The sequence below is a fragment of the Emydura macquarii genome, unplaced genomic scaffold, assembly GCF_026122565.2.
Source record: "Emydura macquarii macquarii isolate MOO-44397 ecotype Brisbane River unplaced genomic scaffold, CSIRO-AGI_Emac_v2 contig_820, whole genome shotgun sequence".
NCBI classification, from domain to species: Eukaryota; Metazoa; Chordata; order Testudines; family Chelidae; genus Emydura; species Emydura macquarii.
Window position 1 is genome coordinate 454,379 of NW_027130957.1, and position 14,145 is coordinate 468,523.

At 58.6% G+C, this 14,145-nt stretch overlaps 1 protein-coding gene across 1 annotated transcript in view; it reads left to right on the forward strand.

The window, feature by feature from the left end:
* Positions 1 to 761: 761 nt before the first annotated feature.
* FGR (FGR proto-oncogene, Src family tyrosine kinase) overlaps positions 762 to 14,145 on the forward strand; it is a 37,818-nt gene continuing 24,434 nt past the window's right edge. Inside the window, exon 1 of the mRNA XM_067543281.1 lies at positions 762 to 981. The gene's annotated coding sequence lies outside the window, so the exon portion shown is untranslated. The remainder of the gene's footprint in view (positions 982 to 14,145) is intronic.

A 14,145-nucleotide genomic window follows, 5' to 3' on the forward strand; every position in this document is an offset into this window, starting at 1 on the left:
TCTCAGCCCCCTCCTCGCTATGAATGTCCTATATAGACACACTCTGGAATGGGTTGATTGGCAGACACTCCCACCATCCCCAGTAGCTGTGGCCACTGCCCAAAGCTGGGTAGCCTGAATTCCTTTCTCCCTCAGCAGATACCCACCAGGCCAGGTCTGCAGGACCCTGACGGATCTGTGTGTGAACAGACAGAGCTGCAGCTCTCCGGTGACCTAGCAGGTCAGGGGAAATCTGGGGAGAGGAAAGGGTCCCACTCTGGTAACTCTGCAATTTACCCTCGCCCTGGGTGGAAAGATGGAATCATAGAGGAGGGTTGGCAGGGATCTCAGGAGGTAACTAGTCCAACGCCCTGCTCAAAGCAGGACCAACCTCACTAAACCATCCCAGCCAGGGCTCTTAAAAACCTCTGCGGAGGGGGGTTCCCCAGTCCAGGGCTTCACCACCCTCCTAGGGAAAAAGTTTTTCCTAATCTCCAGCCTAGACCTCCCCTGCTCTGTGATGTCCCAGCGTGTGAGGGGGGGTTGTGCGCCTGGGCTCAGTCCCAGCCCCTAGGGAAGGACTTTAACACCCCCCCCCCCCGCCCCAGGCAAGCCGCTGATTGGCAGCACCCTTCGCGGCCGGCAGGCAGCGATCAATGAAGGGGTGGAACCTCGGGTCGGCTCCTTCCACCAGCTGATGAGGCTTCGCTGGGTGAGCTCACAGCCCAGCCTCGCTCGCTCCCACTCACACACACAGACACAGCCCGGCGCGGCGAGGGGAAGCGAAGCGAAGCGAAGCGAAGCAGGGGCGGGCCGCACACCAGTGAGAACAGCTGCAGAGAAACACACGGACGGACACTCGCTGGTTCATCCCCCGCGGCGCTGGCTGCCCTGCCCGCCCGTGCAAAGACGCGAGCGTCCCGGGGCTGGGGGGAGACCGAGAGCCGGGCCGGGCACGCTCCGGCCGCCCGGGGGTGCATGCCGGCTGCAGCGGGGCTGACGGTAAGGGAAGTTCTGGGGCGGCCGCTTTCGGGGCTGACCGTGTCCCCGGGGGGGGGACCCAGCGCTGGGCAGGGATGCAAAGGCAGGGGGGGCCCGGCCCGGCCCGGCAGGCTGCGTTTGTTTGAATCCAGCTGCAGAGCGAGCGAGCTGGGAGAGGGAGTCTCCCCCCTTCCCTGCATGGGGGACCGGGGGAGGTGTGCATGGGGGGCCGGCGGGGTGTGCATGGGGGGCCGGGGGGAGGGGGGCCGGCTGAATCGCCGGAGCGGAGGAGGGATAACTCGCATCTGTCATTTTCATGAGCCCGTCGCCAGTCAGGGCCCGGCGCAGGCTGCCATGGGGGCCGGGGAGGGGGGGGTTGGGGGCCGGTCTCCCCCTTTCTTCCTGCCCCAGTGGCCGGGCCAAAGGGGCTCCCCCCTGGCTGCAGGGGGAGTGGGGAAGGAAGGAGACCTTGTAACTCAGGGGGGCTGGGGGGGGGGTCTCGCCCCACATCCTAGTCTGTTTCCTGTCTCCACCGCCCTGATCCCCCCCCCCACTTGCCCTGGTGTAAATCAGGAGTCACCCCCCGCCCCCCCAGCCAGCGGAGTTAGCCCAGCGGGGAGCTACCCCGCCGCCCCCTCCCGGGGAGCTGCCCCCCCCCTTCCCCGCTTTGCTATTTATTAATCGGCGGCAGCAGCAACAAAAGGATGTTGCACAAACAAACCGCTTGTTTTCCTGCCTGCTCTGGACCCGCTGTGATGGGGGGGGGAGGGGGGGCTGAAGTGGGTGTCGCTTCAAGCCATCACTCTGGTGGCAGCCCTGTTGTTTATGGTTGTGACGGGGGAGGGGGTGGGGAGGTGACACCCCTTTTGTCCTTGCAGTTCAGATTATTTTGTCCTTTTTGAGGGGGGGGGCTGTCTCGCCACCCCCTGGAAAATCCTCCCCCCCCCCCCCCCCCCCCCACGGAGACCATTCATCCTTAGAACCGGCCCGGCACACGCCCACTGTCCCCTGGCTGTGCTGTGTGCAGGGGGCAGCTGGGAGGGGGGGGTTAGCTCCGGGAGCTGCATCCCAAGGGCTTCCTTCTGGGGAAGGGGCCTGCACGCCCCTCTGCTCCCGTTTCCCTGTAGCCACCAGTTCTCTGCACTAACTCCTGGGAGCAGGAACTTGCAGCTTCCTGGCTCGCTCAGCCCAGCTCTCTGTGGAAGGAGGCTCGCTTCCCCTCCCCGCTCTGGTCCCGGCTCTGTATTGTATTTGTGCATCCCCCCGCCCCGCTGCCCTAGGCGGGCATTTGTTCGAAAGGTGGCCGATTTCCTCCTCTTTGCAGCCCCTCAGATCCGGGAATTGCTCTTCTTCCAACGGAAATCCTGCTTTTCCCAGCCAGCAGGCGAGGGATGGGAGGGGGGGGATGAGAGGTTACCATGGCTACCCCTGTAATGTGCTTTTCCTTTAGGCTGTTACTAATAGTGTACTTCCTCTTTCTTGCGGGAAGGGTGTGCGCCTGTGGATTAGTCTGTGTCACGGCCGCGTTTCGTAGGCCCGGCTTGGACCCGGAGAGCAAAAGGCTGACATCTGCAGGGGCTCAGATGCTGACCTTGCTGGCCGGGGCTGGTTCCTTTTGTGGCTGCTCTGGACTCACGCTGGTGCATGTCTGATCCGGCTCTGGCCCCCCGCAGAACGGTCCCGGTCCGAAAGGAGCGCGTGCTCCATCTCTTGGCCCGCAGAAGGGGCGCTCCTTTGAATCGGTCGGCTTGTGGCGACTCAGGGCTGCAACGGGTTGGCAGCTGCTGTCCAACAGGGCCGACACCTCCGGGCAAGGATGTCACGCTGGAGAAAGGGGCAGTGTTGGCAGTTGTGCAGCTAGGGACCTCCGACCCCTCAGATGCGTGAGGGTAGCCCCGATGACTCCACTGGAGTCGCTCTGTTTACACTGCAGATGCTTCTTGCTTATTGAGGGACAGGTGCAAGCGCAGGGCAAGCTCCCGGTGCCCTGCCCTGACCGGAATCCCCTCCGGGAGCGGGGACGTCTCTGTGACCCATTTGCTCCTGGGCTTCTCCGTTCAGGCTGCCGACAGGTAATGCCTGTCCAGGGGCCGCTCAGCCTGACAGGTGAACACGAGGAACTAGCCTGGAACCTGCCCCCTTACGTCCTACAGAAATCACCAAACAGCTGGCCAGTGGCGACAGCCAGCTCGGACAGAGTTCCACCCACAGGCCGGAGCTGGGGTGGTAAATACTGGCCGTGGGGAGCCCCTCTGCCCGTGAATAAAGCTCTAATTTATTTCCACACTGAGAACTGTTCCCCTTTGGCCCAAAGTCTCATTACCCAGATTTCACCCACGTCTTTCAAAGGGTTTGTTGCTTATTCCATTTGCTGCCCTGCCTCTCTCAAAAGTCTGTATCCCTTTTCAACCCGGTGCCTTCCCCTTTCCCCCCCCCCAGCAGAAGCTCTGTAAAACAATCGCCCGGCTGCTGGGACTTCCCGACTGACTGAAAGAGGCTGGCAGAGTTGGCCCCTCTGGCAGCAGGTGTCAGTGGGGCTGATGAAAGGAAAGTGGGCGGAGGAGCCTCGTGGGGGCAGATTCCTCATTAGTGAACGCAGCTCTGAGGGAAACAAGAGCCTGCAGAACCTCCAGCTGAGAGCAAGGCCCTGTTGTGCTGGACGCGCGTGTACACGGTGCGGGACAGCCCTTGCCCCCAAGAGTGCGCAAGCCGAAGAGCGGTAGCATCTTCCCATTTTACAGAGGGGGAGCTGGGACCCAGAGTGATTCGGTCACTTGGTCAGCGTCGCACATTAGGTCCTCGGTGGAGCTGGGAACTGGCCCCAGAGCTCCTGAGCCCCAGTCTAATGTCATGCTTCCTGTCCAAGGAGTTCTTGACAGGGATGATCCTGGGTGTGGGCTGAGCAGTCTGGAGGGATGAATTCCAGGAGCAAAGGCTTACATGGAACTTTGTTAGCTTGCTGATAACTTCTGTTGTTGTTGTTGCTGTTGCGGCACGGTCCCAGGACCCGATCAGGCTAGGCACTTGCAAACAAGCAAGAAAAAGACAGTCTCCACCCCAGAGAGCTCACGATCTAGGCTTTAGTGAATGTGCAACAGGTGAATAAATAGAAGGTGGGAGGACAAGCTAACAACAAAGACAGGTGCATGAGTCATGATGGCCACATGGGCCGAATTCCAGGGAAGGGGTAATTTTTATACTCTGATATTATGTTGACGAGCATGGTACAAGAATCTAGATAGAACAGGATGTGCACGTGGACTCGGCCCAGCCTAGGAAAAGCACCTGCTGACAGCAGGGAGCTCCAAGCGCTTTATGAACATGCAGCAACTGAGCCATGCAGGCCCTTCTGGGAGCTGGGTGGACAGGGATTATTGCACCCGTTTTATGGGGTTGGGGGAACAAGTCTCTGAAGTTTAACGATTTGCCCAAAGTCACTCGGTCATCCACGGTTAGAGATGGGAGCAGAGCCCAGGAGTCCTGACGCCCTAACCACTAGACCCGCCTCCCTCCCCAGGAAGGGATTGCTGCTTTTACAGAAAGGTCTCTGTCCCGAGTGGCATACCGAGCCACAACACTTCTTGGCTTCGGTGGGAGTTGAGCCTGGTCTGGATGCTCAGGTGTGAGACCCTGAGGGCAGTGATGTGATGGGAAGCTCCAGGAGCAAGAGGGCTTTAGAGGGAACGTGGCTTCCTCCCTGTTTTGGGGAAACCATCGGCTCCCTTAAATGTGTCCCAAATGCAGACACCCCAGTCTTTGGGGGGGTAGGCTGGAGTCAAACGGTGCTGTCCAGAGCTGCTAAAACAAACAATAACAATCCACCCCCAAGCTGGGGGGTAGGCGGAGTGGTGAGATCTTTGGGTCAACCAGGGGGCGAACTTGAGAGTTATGCTGCAGAAAAAGCTTCTGTGAGCTCACGGAGGCTCTGTCACACGGGCATGGCATATTTATACTGAGGGAAATGGAAGTAGCTGCGTGTGCACAGCTCGCCGAGCACCGCGCTGGGTCCACAGCTTCTCCTTTGTGGTTTGGCTGGCACAGAGGGCGCGAGGAAGGCAGGGCTGGCCTGTAAAACTCCCTGCGTGTCTTAATTCTGTGTTTTTTTTCTGAGTTGATTTCTCAACTTCGGAGTTGATTTCTGAGTTGATTTCCCTTCCCTCCCCACCACCCCCCTTTGATGTTTTCGGGACAACTTCCTCCCGCTCTTCCTCACTGAGTCCCACCCATCTGTTGATCCAGGCTTGGTCCGTAGCCCACCTCCAGCCCTGAGGCTCATGCTGGACGGGCCAGTAGGGAGGAGGCTGTGACAGATTGGCCCTGTGTGGTTGGCCTCCCCCGGCGTGCACCGAACGGCCGGTCAGGACTCCACAAAAAGCAGCTTGTGGTAGACTCGGAAGGAGTGTTTGCTTCTGCCCGGCGACCCCGTGCTTACATCGCTGGCGGGGACTGAACCTGGGCTATCGAGACCCAAAGCCCAGGCCTCTCGTATTTGAGCTAAAGGGCCAGCTACAATAGCTGGGTGTGGTAGCAGGCGGCTGTGCCTAGTGGATCACGGGGGGGGGCCCGTACCACACTTTGCCACTGTGCTACGTTCACATGAGTGCTTGTTTCGTGCCCTCCTGTGACTTGGCAGGGCAGTGACCGTAACAAGCAGCCGTCTCTCGCAGCTCCCCGCTGGGCCACGTTCAGAAATCACCAGGCCGTTTAGGGGCAAGGAGGAAGCGAACGACGAGGGAAGGGAGCAGATCCAGCTTTTCGTCTCCCTGTTCCCAGTGCAGGAAGAGAGGCAGTTGCCTCCCCCGGGGGCTGGAGGTTGCATTTTGGGGATGAAGAGCGGCCCATGAGAAGGAATTCCGCTGTAAAACAATGGCTTGTTTGTCCCTACACGTCTCCTCCTCTAGCAGGCCAGGGACCGGCTTTCCTGGCTGGCCAGCCATTGAGCGTGTCTGCTGGGGCTTTTCAACAAGAGGCCAAAGGGTGCAATACAGGCACATGCCCATCAGGGGCCAGCTGGAGACCCAGCGATCACATTGTTTCACCAAGGGCCGTCTGATGGCAAAGGTCCCTGTCACTATAGGCTGGGTTCAGACTGGGACACCTGGCAGCAAGAGACCTCTTCCCCCCTGAGCCATGTGGACCCTGCAGGAAAGGATCTGTTCTGGTCTCCGGCCTGTTGCTCCCCTTCTGGAACCCCCTTGGTTACAAGATGGACATGTCCGCGCTTGCAGCCTGCGCCATTGGCCGGATCCGTATGCTGGCACTATCTAGGGCACCAGCCGCTCATGGACTGACCCCACAGGCCACTGTCCATCCGTTTTGCTAGCTAAATATTGAACATAACACCCACTCTCCATGTGGCTGTCTGATGTGTTCTGAACGTGGCGCTGCGTGCTGTGGAGCCTGGAGAGACAGGTTCTCGGTGCCAGGAAGAAAACCCGAACGGCCGGTCCCTAAGCTGCCCTGGAAAAGGGAGGGTAACAAGGCGATGGGTTCTGTTCTCAGCGATCCCGCCGGCTCACTCTGTGGCCTCGGCCAAGTCGTCTCACTTGCCGTGCCTCGTTTTCCTCAGCGGCAAGAGCGGGCTGGTGACACCCCCCCCTCTCGCGGGCCCTGTGCTGGTGGATGCTCTGTTAAGCCCTCGAGGGCAGACTTGGAAAGGTCATTTCCCTTTTGAAAAGTCCGGGCCGTGGAGATCCATGGCTGGGCTGGAGGAGGCCAGGGAGCCTGGTGGGCTCCGAGTTGAACAGTGACGCGGGCCCTGCTCATTGGCGTTTTCACTTCCTTTTGGTGTGACTGCGTGAGACGAGGCCGGCGTGGGGGGGGGGGGTGAGAACGCTGTCATGGGGCTTTGTGTGTTGGGGCGGAAGGTGCTCCAGACTTGGTGTGATAGGGTTGTGGCATGTCGGTTTCAGGTTGTATTGCATGATCTCCCTCCCCAGCCCTATGGCAGGGCTGACATACCTGGGGGCACCAGCCGCCCGTCAGGATCCAAACAGTATGGGCTCTGTGGGGCGCAGGCGGTGGAGGAGGGGCAGTCCCACTCTCTCTCCCCCAAACGTGGTACAATCCCTCCTGCTCCTGCGTCGATTTTTGGTGGGGTTGCACTGAGGTAACAGGGCCAAATGTTGCTCTCAATCTGCCCTGGCAGTGTGAGACCTGGGCTGAAGACAGCTGGGCTCTGGCCCTGGGATGATCCTACCTGGGCCGGGTGGGAAGCCAAACTGATGCGTTTGGGCACGGTGAGCTCTCTGTGTATGGTTTCTCTTGCCTGGCCTCCATAAAGCCCCTTCTCTGCCCACTCCTCTTTCTGCAGAAAGCCGCAGAGCTTCTCAGCCAGCTGAGTTCTTGGGGGTGCAGGGAGCTCTCCCGCCGTTTTCCCCCGTCTCCATTGTCAGCCCCCGTGTCCCCGTGGAGGGGGGCAAGGTGGCGGTGCAGCAGGAGGCTCAGTTCCCAGAGGTCTGGGGCAGATGGGCCCTGAGCATGTCGACTGCCCATCACTGGAAAACAAAGAAAAAACAGAAAAGTGGGGGAAGGGGCTATCCAGAGCCCCCTCGGAGCCTCGAGAACCGCTGCCCCCAAATGTGGAAGGGCTTTCTGGTTTAGGAGGGCTCGATCGGAACTTAGTCCCGGGTCCAGTCCCGCACTCCACCCATGACCCAAGCTGGGATCTCCCATAAAGCACCTCTTCTTCTCCCCCCCCCCCCCCCGCTCCTCCCCCCAATCTTTCAGGACTGGCTCTCCAGGGAGACATGGGATTCCCTTCTTCAGGCAGCTCTGCAGCCTTCCCTCCCCCACCCGCTTGCCAGTTCCCACCCGGCTTCCTCCGCGAGCTGAGCATGCTGGACCGGAATGGTGTGGTTTCCTCTCTGCCCCACGGCGCTGCAGCGAGCGCGCCACCCCTCCCCCTGCGCCGCGGACCCCTTTCACTTCACATGCCTCTTTCGCACGGGGAAGCGACTGGCCCCTCGCCCACAAACCTTCCCTCCCTTGAGCCAGCTGTGGAATTAGCTCGGTCCTGTCCACACTGGCCTGTACGTGACTTCCAGTCGCCCTGGGTCACCCATCCCCATTGCTAGGTGGAGGGGAAAGTGCTGGTGCAGAGGAGCTGAGTCTGTGCCCCCCCACCCCAGAGAGGTGAGCTGTCTCCATACCCAGAGGCACGGCTGCTAGAACGAAACCCTCCCACCCCACGGCCGATCCTGCTCCCAGGCAGCTCTGGGGTCGCCCGTCGTGGAGTAAGGTGTGCTGCTTGCACGGACTCACTGGGCTCTCCCTTCTCCATCCTGCCCCTCCCCAGACCTCCCTCCCCCCCCCTTTCTGTGGAAGCCAGCAGGGGACAAGGCCTGGCCTGCTGCGGCAGCGTGTCCTGAGCCGCGCTGGGGCGGTGACACCCCGTGGCATGCTGAGCAGATGGGGTAGCACACCGTGGCTGAGGACGTGACGGGGTTCTATAGATGGGGGGGTGGGCCCGGTGCTTCTCAGTGCCTGTTCTAACCCTGTCCTTGCCCTTCCCTCACCCCGAGTAGCCCCAGAATGGCCTCTGCCCTTAAGACACAGGGCATCGAGGGAAACATCTCCTCGAATTATTGCCCTGCTGCCTTCCCCGAGGAGAATGGAGCTTGGGGAGTATTCTGCGGGGAGGAGACCAAACTCAGCCAGCAACTCATGGGCAGGCTGTGCACCCTCCTCCCCCAGCAGCACCCTCCCTTCCTCCGAGCGCTGAGCTCTCGCATTTGCGTTCAGATCACAGAGCCAGGGTGCGATGGTGGGAGGTGAGACCTGCTGGAGTTGTGACAGCTCCTCGCCGAGCCAGCTCTCTGCGTAGCAGGCTGCCTGCGTGCACAGACTGCAGCCCTAGCTGCCGTCCACTCAGGATGCTGGAACGGTTCCCGAGAGCTGCTGGGGCCAGATGTACACCTGTCTGACTGCCTGACCAGCTCCTTCCTCCTGCCCTGGAATCAGAGCTGCACGCCAGCCAGCACCCGTCATCCCACGGCAGGAAACGGGCTGCTTCGCCCACCCTACAACCACCGCGTGTGGGTAAGGATCAGGGTCACTGTTCAGCATTCAAATGCTGGAAGGCAAGTCTTGCAGGGAGCCCATGGATTCCTGTCTGAGAAGGAGAGACAGAAGGATTTGCTCTTAACAAACCTTAATGAATTTTCAAAAGGTCCGGTGCCTGGGGCCATGGATCAAAATGTCCACTGCCTGATTTGCTCATGCATTGCCTGCCTGCAAATACTCAGTTAGCTTCCTAACCAGAGTAAGCACTTTGGAGCAGGGATCATCTCTTTTTTTCTGTGTTTGTACAGCACCTAGCACAGTGGGGCCGTGATCCATGACTGGGGATCCTCGGCATTACCGCAAGCATGAATGAATAACAATTTGCATAAGCAAATGCCAGATTTGCTTGCACTCGTTCTCTGACCTTCTGAAAATCATGACCCCAGAACATTTCGTACTTACAAAAAGCCTTACTCTGGGATGCTGTGAGCAAGAGTTATCATTAACCCTGCAGATGGGGAAACTGAGGCAAAGATTAGCAGTAACCTGCCCAGTGTCACACAGCAAGTCTGTGTCAGAGCTGGGATTAGAACCCAGGAGTCCCCAGGCCTCTTGCTCTCGCTTTCACTGGTGCCACTGAGAAAAGCATTTGTTTCTAGTGATTCCAGGGCTTAGAGCAGGGTGCTGAGAACCAGGACTCCTGGGTTCTTTTCCTAATTCTGCAATTGGTTTCTGGAAGCCACTTAAGCCAAGTTGTTTTGAAAGTGCCTGACTAAGCTGTAAGTTTTTCGGAGTCGGCACCGTGGCATGGTCTGAATCACTCTGCTAGACGCTCTCTTAAAGGGACGCTGCGTCAGGAAATTTAGGCTCCCGCTTTTTTTAGGCTTTTGGTATTTGTTACTTGCCTGTGTGTTACTTTGCTATGTTAGGGCTGTCATGTGGTCAGTCTTGCTTTAAGGGAGAGATGCCCTGGAGGTTTCAGATGTGTGTTCTCAGGGGAGTGATGCTTCTTTAACAAAGATGTGCTTTTTACCAAGTGTTTGTTAGCCTTTTGAGTTGGAGCTAACTGGATACTTTAGCTTTACTTAGCAGTAATGAAAACCCAAGTCCAACAGTTTTGGGCCAATGCATGACAGCTGGCGAGGGAAACTGACTAGAAGTTTACTATAAAGAAAAGTGAAAGTGACTAGGCTACTTTCACTGTTCGAGGTGTCGTTTCTGTCCATGTAGCCGATGAAATGAGAGGTTTTTCAACAATCTATTACACTCTTAGTTCTACCAGTGCCCCGTTTTAAATGACAGAGAGAAAATATCTTTATTTCCCCTGCACGCAATGTGGCTATACTGAAATGTATAAAGATAGTGCTGGTCTCCTCAGAACATCTTGTGAACTATACAGAATATTCAGCATCAGTAAAAGGCAGCCATCTCTGGGGTGGGGGGCAGTAGCTAAACATGGCATGGAATAAGTGGAGGGGAAATTTAATTAAGGACACCAGGATCTTAAAATCCATACAGGGCAGACAAGATCTCTCTCTTTTTTTTTTTTTTTTAAAAGGTCTCATTCGAAAGACTTCCCCCTGCAATGCATGGAACTCAAATTATCTACTGTGTAAGGAGGAAGGGTGGAGTTCACCCTGATGCAGTTTGAACTGGTGTTCCAAGAAGTGGCTTGAGGACAGAACGCAGTAAAATGCATGGGGGGGTAAGGTGAGGAGGGCAGAGTCTTTCTTCCCCAGTAATCAGCGTTCTTCTCTCTTAGACTGAACCATAGCATCTTAATTCCCCCACGCTCTGCCTTCTTGCTGTGTGGCTCAGGGCAGCTTTTCCCAATTCATAAAATAATCAAAGCAGAGAGAAGTGGGAGCGGGTGGCTCTGGGACTGGTAATGGACTACGCAGGGCTTTTCATGTTGGTGTGACTGGTTCAAATCCAGCAGTGGCTCTCGGTGGCGGTGATGTGGCAGGTGTGAAATGAATTTGGCGCGTCTCAGTGCAGATCCCTGGACGAACGGCCGCCAATGTGCATGCGGCAAAAGCTGCCGGTGCAGGTGGCGGGACTCAACCCCGAGACCAAGAGCTTGTCCTCTCTGCTCTCACCCCTACGAGAGCCAGCCCAGGGGCTGCCATCTGCCCTGCGGCTCAGTGGGAAGGCACGTCTCGCCTTTTGAGCTCTGGCTTTCACAGGGAACTGGAGTGAGACCCACCAGCCTGCCACGGAGCAGTTACCCAGCGGAGCCAGCTCGTAGGCCCTGCTGAACTGGATTTCAACCAGCGGCCTTGAGCCGAAGGGCTCTTCCTCCACCTGCGGTCCCTTGGGCCGTCCCATGCGCTCGGTCACCCTTGGGATGCGGCGGAAGGCAAAGCACCAGCCTTGTCTGTATTTGTCTGGAAGCTCCTGGCACACTGGGTGTGCAATGATTAGCCAAAGCCCCAGGCTGCCTCTTGGTGGCTGTTGCACCTAGTCCACCCCTGGAGGCTGAGCAGCCCTCCCCGGTCGTTGTGCGGCGGCAGTGCCCAGGAAATATTGTGGCTAGGCAGCCCCCGCTGGGGACAGCAGCCTGCTGGGATCTCTCAAAGGGGAGTGCAGGGGGGGGGTGCGTGGAAGTCAGGCCCTCCTCCCGTCATGGCTTCAGCGTGAATAATCGGTTCCGGTGCCGGCTGTTTTAAGCCTTCTGTTGCTTTCAATCGGATTCCAATTACTGTTACCTTAATTATTGGGCAAACCCAGCCGCCGGCAGTGGGATTAGCAGCGTGTGGAGGGGCCGTGACGGCAGGAGATGCTGTCAGACAGAACGCTCGGAGGAGCAGGAGTCTGACGAATGGTTCCTGCCTCCATGCAAGACGTGCCTCTGCGAGGGGGTCTCTCCTATGGCACGGCACGGCAGGGCAGGTGCATGGCACCCTGTGTGCATAGCAATCCCCTGCCCTTCAGCATGGTGTCTCGGGCTTTCCCTTCTCTCCTCACAGCAGGGGCTGGGAGAAGAGGATCCCATTTACTTTCCAGCCGGCATGTGCTGCTTTCAAAGCGGGAGGCAAGATTTCCCCGTCCGGCCCACGAACGAGGCCGAAAGCTTCGTGACCTGGAGCAGAGATGGACTGGCCATGAGCCAGGAGGCCACTGGGCAAGTGCCGGGCCCAACCAGTGTGCAAGAACAACAGCGGCAGAGCACAAAGGCGCCAGCTTTCCAATAGGGCCCAGCAGGTGTTTCTGACCCTGGCACTTTGCAAGGTATCAGAACTTGAAATGGACCCAGAGACCAGGCAGCGAAAGAGGCCTGGGTAAGCTGTTCACCAGCCAGATGAGATGCTTTCACCAGCATCCTGCTCCAGACAGCCTGTGGCATACAAAGATCCTCGGACAGGCAAAATGCTTCTGACCCAGAAAGGTGAGAGATGAAGTGGGCCGGCCATGCTCCAGGCCAACGTGCAGGAAATTCCTAGGTCAGTTCCCAGTCCTGGCACCCGTGACCATCCCCTTGCAGTGTGTGCGGGGTAGGGAAACCCCCCTCTGTCAGTGCAAGGAGCAGAGTGGATGGGGCACGGGGGGATTCTTTTGTGTGTGGTGACTGACCCGAGGCGCTGAGCATCAGGGTAGGGTGTGCAAGCGCCGATGGTAAGGGGGAAATCAGAGGGAGGCGTGATTTAAAAGGAAAGATGTGAACGAGCGGGACCGCCCGCGGAGGAAGCTGCAGAAGGTGGGGAGATGGTTTCAAAACTGGCGTGGTCTGCCTTGGCACAGAGATGAACTACAGTTACCCCGCTTGAGAGCTGCCAGAAGCGACAGCGACGAGCTAAATGGCGCCGGGGCTGGTTATTCCTGGGCTGGGAGACCGAAGGTAGTCTGGAAGTGTTGGTGACTCAGTCAGCAGCACTCCCCCATCTGTCTCTCCTGAACCAGTGCCTGAGCAGAAGGCTAGAGAGCCTGCCCTGCCTGGAAATCAGGGTCTTGCAGATCAGACCGGAAACGGGGGGTCCTGATTGCTGAAAAAGCTCCTGGCTTTCCCCACAGAGGGGTGCTAATCCTGTCAGCACAGGTAACCTGAATGCCCTGGGACTGCCAGAAGCTGGGAATGAACGACAGGGGATGGGTGATTTGTTGATTGCCTGTTCTGTTCATTCCTTCTGAAGCACCTGGCGTTGGCCACGGCTGGAAGACAGCACACTGAGCTAGATGGACCAGTAGGGCTGTTCTTGTGGCAAGGTTAGACCACAGTGGTCCTACCATCAGTGCCGTGTCTAGGTTTGGCACTTGGGGGGCAAAGAACCGCACCGTTTTGTCAGAAAATTCCTGACCATCTCTCTGGTACCCACCAGCCGCCCCATGTACCATTTCCAGTCTCTCTATTGTAGGCTGCCAAGGGCTGGCCTCTGGGAAGCCCAGCTGTGATGCAGACAGATGGGCTGGCATGACAGGCCACAGTCTGCAGCTGGTGCGGTGGCACGGTCGTGGGTTTCATTCCCGCCCAGTGAATGAAGCTCTGTCCTACACCGGCCGTGTGCAGCCTCTGGGCGGGAGGATGATGCCAGGGGGGCCCCAGTGGGGCTTTCTGGTTCTGGCTGCATCGTATGCAGCGGGGCAGGGATGTGAGCTGCCCAAGGGGAGGCTGGAGCAGCGGTCGGGTCAGGAGTGGGGGCAGCCAGCTGGCGGCAATGTAGCAGAGAGAAGCAGCGTCTGGGGGAGCGGAAGGGGAGCACGCACCGCCTGGGGGTGTGTCTGGGACACCTGCCTCTGCCGCCCTGTCCTGGGGGTGGGGTGGACAACGTGGAGAGGCTGGACCTGTCTTGGAAGGAGGCTGTTTGGAGGCCCCCCCCGCCCCCCGCTCTCTGGGGAGATGGCTCTGCTAACACCCCGGGGAGGACTTGCCTATGGTGAGGGATGGGCACAGGTGCAGGGGAGCTGCTCCTAATCTCTCTGGGGGCTCTAAGGAGTGGGGGGGGCAGGGGGGCTGGGCAGGTGAGGCCAGGCACTGCCCTGCCCTAGTTCAGAGGGATGCCCGGTGCAAGGATTTCCTCCCACCCCAACCACAGTCGGTTTCTTGTTCCTCTTCTCGGTGGTTCCATCTCGCCGTGTCCTCTACAGGTGGGAGCCCAGCTTCCCCGCCCCCGGCTCAGCTGCCGGAACTGAACGCTGGGGGGGGGCAGGTGGGGGGGTGGTTCCAGCTGGCTTGTGCCGGCAGGT